The sequence below is a fragment of the Antedon bifida genome, chromosome 11 (assembly GCF_963402885.1).
Source record: "Antedon bifida chromosome 11, ecAntBifi1.1, whole genome shotgun sequence".
Taxonomy (NCBI): Eukaryota; Metazoa; Echinodermata; class Crinoidea; order Comatulida; family Antedonidae; genus Antedon; species Antedon bifida.
The window spans coordinates 15,656,319-15,675,658 of record NC_136236.1 but is presented as its reverse complement, the minus strand read 5'-3'; the positions used below and the strand labels follow the sequence as shown (position 1 = coordinate 15,675,658).

Genomic DNA, 19,340 nt, shown 5'->3' with positions numbered 1-19,340 from the left:
TTGTTAACTCAAGTATTACGAGACATCTGACTAGTAAAGTTTTTCCAGATGACTTGTGAAAGAATTCAAACAAACACAAAGAGGAGTTCAAGTAGAGTTTGATATAATATGATGAGGTGGAAAATTGAATTATCAATGAGCATGACTTTAATTGTGAGCCTATGATTTTATACATACAGTACAAGCATTGAACAGTAGGTACTTCATACAATTCATAGTGAATGTTGAAGTTCTAATAATCAACATCTTTGATCATAAAGTAAAAACCTATATACGTACATGTTTAATGAAAGGTACTTTGGATTTGTCTGTTCATAGCATCATTTCCAATTCAAAAACTTGTTCACCAATGTTTGGTTCACACTCACTCACCAAGGCGTAGGATAGATTCTAGCATGATACTATCAAATAGCATAATAATTTGCTATAGCATGCACACTAAAACGCAAAGCAAGGACGTAGAGGCAACATAAGTTATTTGACCAATCAGAGATGTCCCAGTATCATCAGAACTTTGTGATTGGTTAAAATACATGCATTGTGTGTGTACGTTCCTACTTTGCGTCCTAGTGTGAACCAAGCTTAAGAATACGTCATGTGACCTTATTAAATTTAAATTTTATTTAGAAATAGTTTACTTAGAAATACCAAGAGATGTTTGCACTTTCCAGAGGAGGATTAGCATTTCTCTGCCTGAAAGGAAATAAATAGTAAATGTATAGATTAGACAATAGATGATAGTTGTACCACTAGAATCAAGACCCAAGATAGTGTACTTAGTACTTTAATATCCATATTAAAAATCATAAAGAATTTAATGGTTAATTATGTAATATAACCTCATTGAACTTCAACTAGCTAAACTACTTAAAATATTACTGGTATCTGGTATTATGAATTATTATGATCAGTTACAGTTTTAATAGTATATTACTGGTCAAATTTCATGTGAACCTTTTATTATTAACATTAAAAGAGTTCAAGGTGGGTGAGTTAACCAAACATGACTTGGGTATAGTACAGTATAACCCCCCAACTCCTTGGTACAAAAATTAGGTCTTATTGAGTGGTGGAGTACTTAGCAACGTAGTACCAACAACCAAATGATTCAATATTTGAGAAATACAGTATTCTATTATTGTGGTTTAATTTGCCTTCTTTAGTAGATATGTGGTGACAGATCAACTTAAGTCAACAAATTAAGGTTAATCAAATTATAAATAGTGGTTACAAATTGGTGATTGGTAGGCAATGAACTGGAAGCTATTGCTTCCTGTCTGGGTTATTTAATTCCTATACTCCAAGAACCTACTAACTGAACTAAAACTAACACTACAGTTCATTAACAGTTATTATTTGTTAGGCTCTGTCTACACTATCAAACTTTACAGTATGTGACAATGTGATGTGGCCATATATTGAGACGATGACATATCACTACCATATTTGGACACATCAAACTTTTTTTTTCAAACTAGTTTGATAGTGTAGACAGAGCTTTATGACAACAAATATAGTTTTTACATTTATACATGCTAATCAGATCTATAGTAACTATCTATATTTGAATTATGATATTTAATTGTCAATCGCCTACCAAGTTGAATGCATCACACCTGCTGGTAATGCTCTATCAAAGCCTAAGGTATAAGATGTACCCTGCTGCCAAGATGTATGAGGTTACTTATTTACAATCAACTTTGACACCTATCTCATTTATATGCTGTAGTGTCATCCATCGTTTAGTGGTTAACATGCCTGCTTTGTAACCCAGTGTCTTGGGTTCGATTAGTAAGGAGTTTATGGTTTTAGGTTTGAGATGACCTAAGAACTATAGAATTAGTTATGCCAAGTTTGTTCATTGTGAGAACATTGGCCCTCATTTTCTTCACTCGATTCTTCCACATAGTTTTGGCAGGTTCTAGGTCAATGTGATAACCAACAATACAATATTTGTAGATCGTCGTCACAAATTAAAAGCTCTAGATTATTGTAAACAATAAAACATACCTAGTTGGTTCACGGAGCTGATTAAAATATTTACATCACCTTTTTTGTAATGGAATAGTCCAAGATATAATGGTATCCAAATTTGCGTAATGACATACAGGTGAAACTCGTAATTGCAACTCATAATTATCTCAACGGTTTTAAATTAAATGACATACTTCACTAATTTTCTCATCTAATTTCTTGACATTTTGTATTACTGTATAACTAAACTTTAGCATTTTTGATTTATTAGTTAAATCATTATGAAAATATTGTATCATAATTAACACACAAGATCTTTCCCCAGTTAAATACTGTAAAGATGTCACAGATTTCAACCTTTTCAATTTACCAAAATTCATTTACAAAAATTCAGAAATAAAATTGTATAGATTAGAATATTTTCTTACAGTGTGTATATGATGGTTAGTGTATTGCTGTTGGCTTCCACTTGAGCCCATCTTACCCAAAGTTTACCCCATGAATACCCACACTTTTCCCTAATATACGCCCATGCTATATTTCTCTGTTGTCATAGATTTCAGTTGCCTTTTTCTGACAATGTTTTTCACAGCTTTTCTTAATATTTAATTAGTATAAAGTACTAGAAATGAGTAATACTATGTGAATGATAATTGAACTGATTAGCCTTAATTAGAATTTAATTTGACAATATATTAAAATTATTGGAAAGGTAATGACTTACCATTTAGTGTGATTGTTCAGAAATGTAACTATTTATTATTATTAGGTGTGTCACAGGATGCAGGAGATATCTAATATGAGCTATTTTCTCTATCGGAGTTAATTATGGTGTTTCATTCCGTTTAACTTGTTCTCCATGTTATATCAGAAACGCCATCAGAGTATATCAGAGGTATATCTAGATACACACATACATACATAAATAATTTATATTGCGCCTCATCAATAAATTGATATAAGAGACTATTTAACCAATCATCACACAAGCACTTTCAGATTTAACTCTGATATGTTTCGGATCAGCTTATGTTCTATGCATGATGAACTTTAGCGTGTGAACACGGCCTATTATTGTTGTAGAAAGAGATGACATGTTTGGGGTTTTCTCATGAAAGATTAATCAGAATTATTGTTCTGGAACTGAAAAGCAGTGAATACCTATTTAAAACAAGTTCAAAGAATGGTGTTATACTTGGGATAACCCTCTTGACTTGAGTACAGGTATAAAAGAAGACATGCCAGACATGTTATTACCTCTAGTCATTTGATACACATGTGGTTCACATTGGTGGGCTAACACAAGGGATAGAAGCCTCCAATAACCACATTCACAGGGCTAGTGATGTAGGCCTACAGAGGTGATTGAGGTCTTAAAAGTTACAATCCAGACATTGCAGGCATCTAATATCATTAGCAATTACCTGTGCAAAATCCCTATTGGTTGTTGTGATTTAGCAAATCATCAGGGAGGCATAAATACACCAGGCTAGGCTGGAATTCATTCTCTTGGACCGTTCCATTATTAAGCGGAGGATATGATGTGCAGGAAATGCAATTACTTGCACTTGCATAATAATCTTCATTCGGTACTTCATGCAGAATTGAAACGCTGATCATTTTTACGATAACTCTCAATTACACAAGTCGTACGTTTAATGGATCGATTTTGAATGGAATTATTTTACATTTGGATTGACAAAGTAAATATTTTTCTGCTTTACCTGTCAGGAAGTGGTTCAGTCTCGGATTGGAATATTTGTGGCTAGTTAGTTCATGGTTGAATGAAGATGCTTGCTGATTTGTAAAGTGAATTTAATATTGAATTTGTTGTCGGGAGGCTTGTTGTGAAACAGTGGAGCTGTTAACTCGCATCTTTCTCGTGATAATTTTTTGTATTTCAACGATTGGATTAAATAATTCTGCCTGAAGGATATATTCCACTAAAGGAGTTGGTAAGTGTGTGGTCTAATAACCGTTAGCACTTTTCTTTTATGTACATACCTTTGGTGAAATAATTCTGAATTACAAATCTTTGATTGCTAACTAAAGAAAGGTTTCTAGGTCAGTTTGGAAATATTTTGGTTTGTATAAAAATTATATTTTCTGAATATCTTTATTAAGATTTTCTGATTCTTCTTCTTTACCTTGTGAAACACTGGCTCCTTCATATGTCACTTTGAATTAATGTATGGTGGTTCCAGGTTTGATAACTTTAAGTTTAAACTTGAGTTAACTATTTTAGGAATACTCGACATTACAGTGTTATACATGTCTAGCTTAGTATACAGTACTGAACTAAGAGAGCTTATTATAAAAAAAAGACCATTTATAGCACCAAAACTGTTTTTATGAAGGTTTACCACTAAAATATATGATTACCATTTCTAATTAAGTTCTACCTTTATTTCCAACAATGTGACTGAGGTGGTATTGTGTGTTGACACAATTGCCCTTTTTTCATGATCTAGAAAAGTCCAGATTTATCTAAAAAGTATAGTACAATAAAAGTTAACAAATGGCACATTTGTAACCCATCAGTTGAAAATATGTCACAAAAGTACAGTGTAAAAATAGGACATCCTAAAGGTCAAATCTGAACTAGCCTAAACTGACATGGTTAACACACTGAAAAGCCAATATAAATGTCAAATACTTTACTTGTCAAATCGTGAAATCACATGTGACAAACAGATATTAGGAATATCATGCCAAATTCACAAGTCATACATAAGTAGCAACAAGGTCCCCATCAAATAATGGAGTTTACCAAGCTGGTGAAAAGTGTCTAATTTCTCATGAGATTTAGCGGCTGCTTTTTTGGAATAAACACAGTATTGATGGGCGTAAAGGAATTGTTTCAAACAAGGCTTTATTGTCACAGATCACTTATATGTCCCTAGTGATTGCATCAAGACTACTTTACAAATATGTTGATGTAGGCGTATTTGTGTTTAGGTGGGGCTGCAATTCTTTTACCCAGCCATATGCTGGATGTTCAGCTTAATTTCAACTGCTAGTCCTTCGGATAAACTTAGTGCTGTTGACCCTGTTAGCAAAATGTTTAGAATTTGAATAAAACACAGGAATCTTGCAAAAAGTGTACAGTAAACTCAATTCACCACTTACAGAAATCCACTGTTGTTTGTTACATGAGAAGGAATAACTTTCATCATTCCTAGCCAAATGTTGGTTTAAAGTTATTACCCCTAATAAATCCATAAGCTTCTTTTATTAAGGCCAGGCTCAATGTGTAACAGGAGGAGGCAATACTCAGAGCATTTTACCAGCTGCTCAAAAGGTACAGACAATAATATCCCAACTGCTTCATTTCGACTGCTTTAAGGCCAATAAAATTGTAACTGTTTTTAACGTCAGTCAGAAATCCAATTAAATATACTGAGTACATAGTATAGCAGATCAGACTACACTGTGATAGTCTCTCTAAATTTTATAGTCTTCATTGTTGGTTGTTTTTACATAGTTTTATTATGTTGAAAGTTTCGCAATTCTCTATGCATATTTTGTTGGTTATATTGTGTCAGTTTTGTTTCATTTCAATATTGTATATAAAGTGGGTGACCTTGCGTAATACTTTTGTCATATTTAAAAGTCTTCTTTGACAGATACAACAGTAGTGTCAGTAGCTGAATATGATGCTGTATATAATATATTGTAAAATACTGCTTGGTTGGATGATTACTAAAAATATCTCTTGGAAAGTTTTTGTTTAACAATGGATTTAAAAGCTGCGGATATTTGTAATATTGTGCAAATATTGCATTGACATTACTATGTAGCTAACCACATGTTAAGGAGTGTCTATGTATTGTTTAACAACACAAATGTCAATAAATAACCAAATGTTATATGCATGAGACTCTTCCAAAAACTACAGACCAACTATGCACTACCTACCATCATCAGAACACCATGAGGTGATCCCTACCCTTTTCATTGTACACCGGCCCAACTTCTGAATGAATGATGATGTACTGTAATTTCTATCCTAAGGATACAACAAGCAATATGGCACAAACAGGTCTTGAACCCATGCTTCTCAAGCATATTATATAGCCCTTACCATTACGTCATATCGCTGTCTACAGACCAATTTTAATTTTTGTACAACCACATACTGATATTTGAAAGCTGGTTTTTTTGTGTTTGATGGTACTGTTTATATTCTTGTTTTCTATATAAATTTTGTTTACTTTTATCCATTTTGAATGTTTATATACTCTACATTTGGTTGCCCACATGCACTTAAATAATAATGAATACAATATTGTGTTTGATTATACTTTCCGCTTTGTACTAAATTAACAGTTACTTAGACAACAAACGTACTGAGCCATAGCAGATATCTAGATCTAGAAGATAACAACTTCTTATTGAAATGTCACTGTGTCGAAAAATAGAATCGGATTACCTTCAGATTGCTTTCATTGGACGTACTGTTAATAAGGATAATAGCAGTCTGATATTAAGATAGATAGCAAGGGCCATTTATAATTTCTGTTTTATCGGCTACATAAATATCAAGATATTATGGCATAAACAAGTGTAAGTAAGTAAGTACTGGATAATGGTTTTACATCTTAGTCTAGTTTGGTGTTTGCTGTACTGGCATTTAAGTGAGCCAAGTGTACCCATCAAGAAATCCACCAATGAGAATTTGTCCTATCAATAAAACATCAATAGAATCACACAGTAGCACTGTCAAAAGAAGACTTGGGTAGCAACTCTGTCAGAGGAAGCAGTTCTATCAGGGGTACAGTAGCAGCTCTGTCAGGAGTAGTAGTTCTATCAGGGGTACAGTAGCAGCTCTGTCAGGGGTACAGTAGCAGCTCTGTCAGGAGTAGCAGTTCTATCAGGGATACAGTAGCAGCTCTGTCAGGAGTAAGCTCTGTCAGGGGTACAGTAGCAGCTCTGTCAGGGGTAGAAGCTCTGTCAGGGGTAGCAGCTCTTTCTTTCTTAAGCATATGCTTATAGCAACTCAGTCACAAGTAAACTCTATCAGTGGCAGCCCTGTCAGTTGATAGCAGCTCCATCAAGAGGATGGGAGTTAGTTGCTGTGCCGTTAGTTCTAAATATTGTGCCCAGTATGTTATTTTATTTCATCCCCAGACTCTCTGTGTTCTGCTAGAAAGTATTTGTTCAAGCACAGAATAATAAACATCTTGATACATACGACTAGAAGATATTTTTTGAAGAGGCAGGTACTGTACTGTACCTCATTGTTGATTTCGTTTGTCTCACAACATTATAAATCAATGGGAGTAGTATTAGCAAGATAACAAAATATGCATTGTTTATCGGTTGTGTGTAGGAGGTATTTAACAAGTGCTTGAAGCCTTGATTATCATTGGATGCTGAAGAGGCTACTTAAATAAACACTGCAATAGATAATGATGTCATTGATAATGAATAGTTGATTTGTATGACTATATTATTTTTGTTTTCTACAGAATTGATAAAATATTGAGCAATCATGATGTACTGTACTCTGTTTGCGGTTGAGTTATTGTATTGTCATAAAATATGCACCATTTTCGTTGCTAAATAAAACTTTGCTCCTTGTTGTAATGATGTTATGATATTAAAAAAGAGCAACATACTATATAATATTTATTTTGCAGAGAATCTTGATTATTGTTGCATCTGTATTGCATTAGTAGGTTGCTTCCGATTGGTCAAATGTTACGAAATCAATTTTGTAAGAGAAAAACCTCAGATCTTGACTATTGGTAAAATGAATAAGGTCACTTCGGATTGGTCAAACATTGTGAGTTCAAACATCCATGCTGTTTGTATGTATTTGATGGCTGTTTATGTGAAATAAAACATCTACTGTACAATATATATATACCATAAAAATATTTAAAAAAAAATTATATGAGGTATTGTGAAGTATGACAGCTAAGAAATTATGATAATAAATTCATATTTTGTACCAGCACAAATTAAGTAGTTGACTTAATTCATAGCCATAGTGAAGTGTCATGATTTAGTAATCTCTCTGTATTTTGTAACAGTTATTCAGTATTACAAAACTACTGTCCTGAGGTATTAGGTTGAAGTTGCCATTTTGCGAAAATAGCCCTTAACTTAACAAAAAATGTACATGTCTGATGTGATATAAAATAGAGAGAAAAGAAGTGAATAAAACTTTGTTCTCTTTTGGACACAATGCAAGGACATAAGAGCAATGCAAGTGATTTGACCAATCATAACACTATGGATCATCCAAATTGTCGCTTGTAATTGGTCAAATCAGTTGCGTTGCATCCAAATTGGTACGTTCATAGGTGGGCCATTTAACTGCCCTGTCACAAGTTACAAACCTAATCTTGTTGAACCAGAAAGTGCATGCCATTAAGGTTATGACAAGATTAATCACTCATTAACTATAGAGAATGGTAATAATTACGAAATTAAAAAACAGATATGGCTGTAAGACGTTCTCTTTGGAGAAGATATGATGAGTACGATGGTGATTACGCTAAATAGGATCACAATTAACAACATATTTAAGGTCTTGAAAAAAATTATCAGATCACCATTTATAAGGTGAAAAACATTTCTTGGTTCATTTAAATTAGAACTGGTTATTTGTTATGATCTTGGAAATCTTACAAAAAAGGACTATATGAATAAAAAGGAAGGTGATTGGTCCCAGATCTAACGTGCGATACGACAATTAATTTAAATTTCTTCATAGCTTGTACATCTGACAGTAATCAGACAGTTCTAATTTTATTTGATTGCCTTCGTTCAATACAGCGTCATTTTAACCCACGCACGCACAAGCCATTTAAAAAATATGTTGCTACCCACATCTGGAATGTTTTGAATATCGCACATGGATCCCTAGCTAACTATAATATTCTATATTCTGATTCATTTTAGTAATTACTGTTTGAATATTCATGTTGTATTACAGCTGTCATTTATTTTCAGTTTATTTCCAAGGGCTGACGTTTGTAGTTTTAATCGGCATTGCATGTTTGAATTAAACATCGCAGGTTCACGTTTAAAATCGATTAGAAAAGTAAAGGTTGCATCGGATCAGAATACGGTAAATGTTACATAATCGATGAGGGGGAGAATGATGTACAGTATAAAATGGTTTGTTTTGTTGGTGCTTTAGATGACGATTCTTGTACGACCGACAGCTACATCACCAGTGAGGGCAGTATATAGTGTCTTGTAAATAGTCTATTCTGCCTACTATACCTTGGTGTGCTAGCGAAAAGTTATCATCAATTTCCACGACTCAATCTGTGTTAAAACGTGCAGCTTTGTACATGTGCTCTAGTCCAAAAAAGATATCCACTGTTTAATCCTTGTGGTTAATCCTAAAGTGTGAACTTGTTTGATGGTGCCGTCCGTTTTGATGCTGTAATCAATAATAATGATAGTTACCCGACATTCAATATCGTGTAAATACATGTTCGGAATTTTTTATTAATCCTAAATCGATACCAGGGTCACTGACATAATATTAATCTTATTTTTTATTTTGAAATGTTTAATTGGTAATATTAAAAGTCGGTGAATTTATTAACATGTGTAAAGTTATATGTATTTAATTCACAACAGGAAAGAAAAAATTTCCCTTTTTTGTTGGCTGGATTATTCTCCAAGGTTTTTGTGTCAAAGCAACTGTTTAGATACTGGACGAATTTAGATGATAAAGCTGAAATGAAATATAAATTCCTTTTCACAGAAAGTTCCGATTGAATGCAATTGAATATATTTGTGTGTTAATTGTACGGGATGAATCATATTCCTACGCTTCCGGCATAAATGTTGATGTTTGCAAGTTTATTATACTAGAATATCCACTGAAATAATTTCAGTTGCTTACTTACCTTTAGTGATATTAATGAGGCAGTGAGTTAAAACTCGTAAGGGTTGCCTCTGTTATGTATGTCAAAGTTGTTTTTGAATGTGTTTACTATGTGCTAAGAACAACATAGCTCGGTACAGATGTTTTCATATCTTCAATTACGACAGAAATTTTATGCCGAAATGAAAATGTATTCAATAACACTTGGTATTAATATATAGCTAATTAAAAAATATATATATATTTCAGTTGCCAGGAATAGCAGGGATTTTGGAACAAGGAGAGAGTGATTTTGATCTGGTAACAAACTGTTAGTTACTTACAAGTCATCACCATCTTACGCGAGACAAATTATGTTTTGTGTATAGTATTGTTAATATTTAAATACAAAAGTAAATAAAAACTATATAAATTAAAATCTTTTAATCCTGATCTAAATAAATTTACACAGTGCACTGAACTTGTAAATATTCTCTTTATAAGAATTAAATCATAGATAATTGAAAATCAGTGAAGCATAATTGGGGAAAACACTCTCAATTTACTGGCAACAATACGCAGATTAAATTGTTAATATTGACTCTACTAGTAAAGTAAACAAATATAAGGGTATTCAACCTATTGCAGAATAAATAAGTTTTTGGTATAAAGATGGTATAACATTGAATAAAAATGTTATGAAATATTTCTGTGTTAATATTGATATGGATTACCTACATTAGAATAGCTGGTGTTGATTTTGTATTTACTACAAAGCTGTTGGTGTTTCTACATCGGCTGGAGGTTTTACTACATTAGCGGTGGATTGTTCTACATCAGCGGTTGTTTCGACATTAGCTGGCCTTTTCTACATTAGCGGTTGTAACAGGGCATATCACTGCCATATATTAGCACATCATACTTTTTTTGTCAAACTAGTTTGATAGTGTAGACATAGCTTAAGACAATCTCTTGACCATCACCATATTCTCTTAACCCTTTGCCAGACATCTAAGGTCTTCCCTGTACTGTATAGGAACTGCTACATTTCTAAAGCAATACTATACTGTATGTTGAAATAGAGAGAGGAATAAAAAGAACAATAAAGGTTGTTATTAGAAGAATGAGTTCTATTGTATGATGAAATATGAATAAATTAGAGCACAATGATGGCTTCAATATGGCAGGACTTTCTCTGGGATGTTGTCTAAAAATAAGCTCATATTGATAATAATATGAATACCATAAGGTTACTTATGCCTTTTACAGTGCGTAATCAGATACACATCAGATACAAGTGCTGTATTATTGACAAGTTTAGATCTAAAGATAAGGGATGCATAGAGAGGCTTTATTGTTGTGTTTATTGTATAGATGACAATACTGAGCATCGTTTCTATGGAATACCAGAAATAGAGATTGAGCTTAATTTGGTACTTGAGCTTGTTTGTCTTTTCTGGTGAACTTTGATAACATCTTGGCATATCTGATAACATCAGTAGTACAATACTGTATATCTCTTGGTCAGTTTTTCCATCTTTCAATGATATATAGTAGATTTGGTTTGTTGTTCATAGAATTGTGTCTCGTCTGTTTTGTGAATGAATACTTCTGGAGCCGTGAAGGGGTTTTGTAGTTGGTTTGATAATCAAATTTATGGAATCTATTATTTGTCATGCTTTATAAGTTTGCATAAATTAATTTTAGTTTAAAGAAATTATGCAGCGTAAGTTCACATAATCGATGTAAGATATGGCCTTTCATCATGATTTACTTGGTACACATTCAAGTAGTTCATGATAAATACTGTTCACATAAAAACCACTAGTTTAAGTTGCTCATGATCTCAAATCTGTGTGTGAACATGGCTAATAAATTCTTTTGATTTTATTTTGATCGGCACTGAAAGTTTAAAGAAATTATTTAGTGCAAGAAGTTCACATATAAACTTCTGGAGTAAGTTGATCATGATCTCAAATCTGTGTGTGAACATGGTTAATAAATTTTGATTTTATTTTGGTCAGCACTAAAATTGAAGAACACGATACAAAATACTCTCCTTCTGTATTTAGTCATTCAATTCAAATAAAATAAAATCAATAAAATTGATAATAATATGATATCAACATTTGTAGGCATAGATTACAGCTGATACAGCGTGTCAATCATCAATGATGTGTGTGTAAATAATGATGACTGTCAATTCACACCTGATGAGGAGATGCAAAGAAGGATAATAAGATAAATAGGTATAATAATGTGTGTTACCTTCATATAAATGGCAGTCTAATCAAAATAATGTCTTCAGCATTTGTGTCAGCTGAATGGCTTTCTTATTGTGTCTCGTCACTTTTTGATTTTCTTTTTTATGCTGCAGCTCTCAGAAAATTTCTTTGAATTTGTGAAAGTTTTAAAATATCTTTTTAAATGTCAACTGAAAGCAGCGAATTAAGTTCATTTTTTCTCTTTAAATTTCAGACTCATTTTTAATACAACTATTGTTATATTGTATGATCAATCATATAATCATAAAATAAGAATATTCTTATCAATTATCCTTCAACTTCTGTACAGAGGATTAAAGCTTATTAATTTTAGCGTATTTTGATGCAAGCATATATTAATAATTAATAAATTTTGTTTGTGTTTTTCAGAGCCCTATTGGATTCCGAACTAATCCATGTTTTTGTAGGATATTTTCAAAGCCAAGGTATATTAGTTTGACATTATTTTTATAGCGTTAATTTAAATATCATAATTATAGTGTAGCAGGTATTTCGATGACAGTTAATTGCTCAATTATGCATACGATAGAAGTTTGTTGTTACAGTATATATATTATATAAAATATGTATACCTATCTGACAGGTTGCAAATAGGGCATAGAGTAAAATGATACATTTATCACCAATTTTTGATGATTTCAAACGAAGTTCCAGATATCAATAGTGAAAAATGTGTTCAGGTCACAGTATGAAGTGTAATATTATCTTTGGAATTATATTTTCGATTTGCGAAAACATATATATCGGTTTATGTTGCTAACAATTGAATTTCTCCAAGAGGGAATGTTGCTAATGTTTGCCTAATTCAAGGTTGACTTGCCTTGGATTTTAAACATCACAGTGAAATTGTTCTTAATGTGGTTTGTAAATTATCATAAGGCTAAGGTTACATGATCAAATTAAACAGCTTGGGAGAGTGTTTGTATGAGTTTAGTCATGCTCAAACACCAGGGGACAGTGTGAAAAACCACACTAAATTTGTCTTATTAGAATTTCGTAAAACCTGGCTTCCATTGTCTTCAAAGTCCATGATGTGTGTTCTTCAATACTATCATTCTAAAGTAAAATATATATAGGTAGTAGGTTTTTGGTACCTTCGCTACCACAATGCTATAACTAAATGCATATGATATCCAGTGCTGCTATTTGCTCTCAACAAATGCTCATAACATGCTTGGTTACGAGAAAGGGAGTTGGACGGTGGGATAAACGAAGAGGGACAGTGAGAAAAAGGGAGGGGAACAGTGGGATAAACGGAGAGGGACAGTGGGATAAACGGAGAGGGACAGTGAGAAAAAGGGAGGGGAACAGTGGGATAAACGGAGAGGGACAGTGGGATATGAGAAAGGAAGATAATTTTTCAAGAAGATGATTGAGTGATTTTAAAGCATTTTAAAGGAGTTAATAGACATAAGGCTTTTATTCTGATGTTCATGAAACCTGCATCTACCCATCACATGCTGTGTTTGCTTGTTGAAGGATGTATCAACTGGTTTGATTCCACTCTGGGAGATAACAAACATCAAAGGCCATCTTACCAACACCTGTAGGTCACGACCTTGTATGTCAGTTTATCAATTACCTTGTTCTATCTTGACCTCTGATTGACATGCCTTTAAAGATGATTATTGTACAACTACTTATATTATTGTACAGATATTAACCCACTCCTTAGTATTCAGGACAAGATTAAATCTGGTACGACAAACATACAATGTTTTTGGTAAAAAAAAGCCTCTTTCTCTGTAAAAAAAACTTCTAATCATTCAAATTGGTAAAAATGAATAAAGGAAATGTAACATAAATATGCAAAATCTTGTTTATATCTATATCTGACATCTGAACTGTGATAGTGGCTTGGTTAGGGCTAGTATTTGAACAATGGTCAGCATTAGTTGCGACCAATGGTCAGCACCAGTTGTGACCATCTCTTGGACTTGAGGGAACTTGCTTTTACTACTTCACTAGTCAAATACAGTGGTCAGAAAAATCAAAATGCCATCATGATCACGTTTGATGATATATACTGGGATATTGAAAATAATAATTGATTGCATATAAACAATGCTTTTATCAAAACTAGAACTTTAGTATTTCAATCTTTATCTCTTTAAATAGTTTTAAAAGATACAATTGAAACATTATATCAGCTTTTTATTGCTTGTTAAACCAAATATTTTAAGTATCGTTCAGTCTAAATAAGTTTCCTACAAGTTCAAAGGTCATTTTCTTTCTGAACGTGTACGAATGCGAGCAATTAAGCCGCAACCCTTAAGGGTAATAAATGTGATGTACTCGGCTAATTCAGTTTAGTCGGAGATACTTAGACATGGGGGATGGCTTAACTGATAAACATGCTGGAAGTAAAGGATCCTGGGATATAATTTAATAAGTACCGTTTCTTGGAATCGAGCCAAGTTGGATTATTGAAGTTTTAAATTAACTGTTTTATACCCTAAAATATGATTATTATACTAAAAAATAATATATTATTATTATAAAACAATATTTTGCATATTAAATTATGTAATCTAGTGGAAATTATTAATTATTTGGATACTTTGAGAAATTAAATTATTTTTAGTTTGTCTATAAACTACTGTATTTGCGTGTGTACTGTAGGTACTTTTACCTTTTGGAAATATTGCCAAATAATCTAGTGGAACTTATTAATTATACTTTGTTATTGGAATATGAAAACATGTTGAGAAAGATTAATTTTTATAGCTAAATATAATTTATGTTTATGATAGTCTATTAACTTTAATCTTCTAAATACTTCAGTATTATTGAGACAAATAGCAACTTGTGTTAAGGGTGCCTTCAATATAATGCTAGAAGATGGGAATTGTTTAATATTACAGTATTGAGAAATTATAGGTATTAGGGAGGATGTTTAAAATAAAGTCTAAACTTTTTGTTTATTCAGGTTTATTGGGTGGGTTCTGAATAAGGTTTACTGTAGGCTGTACTGTGTCAAGATTTTAAGGTGTGTGTGTGTCTCCACTTACCTTGTCTACCAAGCCAGGAGATCTTTATTTTGTCATGATAGTTATTAAGGCCAATTTACACAGATGAGCAGTGATGGTAAACGGTAAGCGGGAAACCAAAATATAGAGCTCAGTCTATGCTATGTTACCATTAAATAAAATGCAGAGTGGAAGAGTGGTTGAGCGGAAATCGGATCAGGATAGATATAGATTCTACACAAGACAAACATTCGGTTTTCCGCTTACCATTATTGCTTGTCGGTGTATATTTTCCATTATAATGAAACTTAGAAAACAGCATGGGTGTTGATATTAAATAAATGTTTCATTGAATTTAATTTTAAATTAATAAAGTTGACGGAAGAAGTGTAGTACATGTTGGCTAGTAACCAAACATTTAACATTGATCTTGGAATTATATTGACGTCCTCATGTTCTTTAAAACACGAAATGTATAAATTTCATTCAACCGTTTCTCTACCATATTTAATTCTCTCATATCGTTGATATCATATTCAAAACAGGAAGTTGTAAATGTTTGTAGACAATTTTCTGACTCCACTGAAATTAATTATATTAGTTTTAGTCCATTATGTGTAGTAATACCGAGAATAAGTATCGCAGATGTTCCAATATATGGAGTACGTCGGTAACTGTACTTCAATGCGAATTTGCAATAGTGAAACTGTATAGTGTACACGACATTTGTATACATGATCATTCTTACTACTTGGAAAGTCATGCATTGTCCAATATTTTGCGGCACTTAGACCATTAGACGATTTTATCATCAAAGAAATGATGACATCGACACAATAGATTAGTGGTAATTGTTTATTTTGCTTGAAAGTTGATAAATTCCGTAATATTCTGTAATTCTAAGAAATATTATGGCTCTCATTAAAGTAATTTACGTTTGTGGCCTGTCATTGCGGAGTTGACAATATGAGCAGTCATCACAAAGCTAAGATCTTTTCTCAGAACTTTTACATTTACATTTCAGAGTTGCTGTTTTAATGGTTTTCTAAAAGCTGCACTTAACTTAGAATTGACACAATTCCATTTCTAATCATAAATTTTGTTTGGCGAAATAATTTACATGAAGCAAGCAGTTGTGTGTTGCAATCAAATGTGAATTCACATGATAGAGCAATACCAAATACATAAAGTATAAATTATAAATTTTAAAATGTGTTAAGAATCAATTTGGATCAGTAAAATTCAAGATGGTACATTACATAAATAGGATGATGATAATTGTGAAGTAGATTTGCGTTTGGTTTGAGTCCCACACGAGAAGTACTTAAAAATGTTTTTCCTCAATATAAACTACAAGTACTTCAGAGTTGGGCAAGAGGGTTGGGGTAAAATAACCGAAAATGTTGACATTTTTTACTAATGTTTCTTCACCTTGCAATCATTGTTTCTATACTTTTTCATCACTCTATCATCAGCAATAGATATTGTGAAATATTAATTAAGAAATATCTGTCAGTGTAGCAAGTTGAAAAGGAAGGATTTTAGCAAACAAAGTGAAAGCATTCTATGTCTGTCTACAGGAAGTATTGCATTAAAAATAACTTTCATTTCCAAAATGAGATTGCCTTCGTTCGTCCATCGATTGTAGTCAATGATAATAAGAATGTTATATCGATAGACCAGTGAAATGTACACATTTATTTGGAAAATTTAAATAAAATTTGAACTTTCTTTTCAATGATTTTTTTGCGATAAATTCTTGAAATACATTCTGAACTTTTCTTTTTTAGAATTCTTTAAAAATATTTCCGGTCTTTTAAAATAGGTATACTGTACCATTACCATTTTTATTATGCTTTGTAATAATCATTATTAATATGATGCATTATTTACTTTTTTTTTAAACTAGTTTGACAAAAAAAGTGTGATGTGCCCATATGGAAGTGATATACCCAAATATGGTAGCGATATACCCAAATATGGTAGTGATATGACATAATGTCCATATTATATGGACACATCACATTTATTTGTCGGATAAAGTTTGATAGTGTAGACAGACTACCTGAAGCATCATCAAATGCTCTTTTTTTTGTACATTCACAAATGATGTGAATTCACAGTTTGGTGATAAAACAGTTTATTTGTAACACATTATGCTTCTCTATACAACACATACAGACATTTGTTTGTGACAGACTCCCTAGGCATTTTGTAGTTTCAGTGCTTTTAATGATCTTCATTAAATTCAACTGAACATAGCGATGTCGTCTTTAGTCTTAAGATATTTATATTCTGAAACCTCTGTCTACTGATCTTGATTTATATTCATCTAAGATTGATTAAAATTAGTTGTTGGACTTTAAGAGCTTATTCAGTTTTAAGTAGCCGTGCAATTTGTATGCATGTATAAAGCATAAGAAAAGCAAGCTTAAAGTGGAGCTCCACCCAGAAAATTGCTATTTTTCATACATTTCAACTATTCTTTAAAAATATCATCCTTCATACTTCATATTTTTTTGAAAATTTTTTCAATGAGTATGATTTTCTTGAAAATCACACCTTTTTGCGTTTTGGGGGGATACCTTGTAATTTCCTATTCTTTTACATGCAAAAGGGGGGTATATTTGAATATTCCTAAAAAATTAATTTCTTCACTAAAAAAAAAAAGTAAAATGTTTTTATATGTAATTTTTCCAGATCTTTTTATTTCTGGTATTGTTATTGCGTATACATTGCGCAATTTCGCGTAAATAGACACTTTCCCCCGTTGGGTCCAATTGGGTTTTTTACTTTGCTAGGGAGTATGATCACGTGACATTTCTCATGACATTTTTCACACTGCAGCTGCACTGGCGATCTGTTATTGTCGCGATGTTATTTTTGACGGGCGAAAAGTATATTAAAACATTCTGGATGTGACCCTGTCATGTTTCACAGTGTAATAAGTGATTATGAGATTATTACTAAAATGTCAAATTTAACGAGATTTGAGAAAGACGTGGCTATATATTCAATAAAGCTAGGCCTAGGCCTACTAGAGTCTAGGTATGTAACGATGCTGCTTGGCCTCTAGCTGGCTGCCTGATAGCCTTACACTACAGCAGTGAAGTTTGTTCTGGCACCCAATCTCGGCCTACCCATGGGCCATGATAGGGTGCCTGAATAGTTGCTTTTCAGTCAGCCATAAGCTTCCACATCCGTTACTATTCTTTACTATTCTGAGCAATACCAGTCTTGTTTTGTAGAGAATTTTGTGTTTCACAATTCTTAATGTGCGAGAAAACCCAGGAACGATAAATGGGACGAAACGACCAAGCATTTTCGAACCCATGACTACAGTCCTACCTAGACATGAATTCAAGCCTAGCTAGCTAGGCTGAGCAGACGATTTAGCTAGGCCTAGGCCTATCTTAAAATTAATAAGCAATTTGATTAAGATTATTATGCTGTTGTTGTACAGTGCAAATCATGATGTTACATGTGGAAACATTTTGGAAATATTACTTGGGCCTAAACAAATCGTATTAATTGTGTGTATAAACAGGGAGTTGTAAAAATTATTTTACATCTCCCTGGTATAAAATTGATTCGCCACTTTCCCAACACATAATTTACCAAAGGGAAAGGGGAGACATTTCACCAACGCGTTCACCGGCGACTAAAACGCGTCAGTCGCTAAGTGTAACGCGTTTTGCGACGTATTGTAAACTAATAACCCCTAAGTTACTGAAAAAGTGTAATGTAGTAAAAAACACTATTTTCTGACCGATTTTTAGAAATTAGTTTTTGGAAAATATTGCCATATCTTCCCTGTTTTTTGTATGTAATCACTTTCAATTAAACATACTTAAACATAATATAAGCTGAGAAAGTCTGAGTGTAGCTCCACTTTAAGGTTTGACATTAGTTAAGCAGAATTGCTGGTGGCTCAGCCATTTTTTTCCCGTTTTTATAAAATATGATTATTTTAAGATATGCAGACATTTTTTTGATAGGAAACTTTCGATTTGTGTCAACCAATGACCTGGGAACAAGTTACTGTAGGTCATGTTATTTTTTTTGTACATATAGTAAGTAGGAACTATTCCAGTTTTCTATTTCTCTATTCACTTTTTTTTTTCATATGAAGCAATTTAGAATAAAAACATACAGCTTACTACAGTAAAATATGTCATGGAAGCAAACAATACACTGTTGTTGTGTATGTAGGAATATTAGGTAGTTTTTAGACCTTGTTGCACTGATGTAGAAATATTGTGTTTCTTTTTAACTTCT

At 32.6% G+C, this 19,340-nt stretch overlaps 1 protein-coding gene across 4 annotated transcripts in view; it reads left to right on the top strand.

The window, feature by feature from the left end:
* Window positions 1–19,340, top strand: part of LOC144855461 (dystroglycan 1-like) — a 70,877-nt gene that overhangs the window by 27,753 nt on the left and 23,784 nt on the right. For 3 of the 4 annotated variants that reach the window (XM_078713333.1, XM_078713332.1, XM_078713331.1), the window contains one exon: window positions 12,463–12,518. The gene's annotated coding sequence lies outside the window, so the exon portion shown is untranslated. Of the gene's footprint in view, window positions 1–3,812; window positions 3,930–12,462; window positions 12,519–19,340 lie in introns of those variants that run through there. The other variant, XM_078713334.1, reaches the window with a different exon arrangement.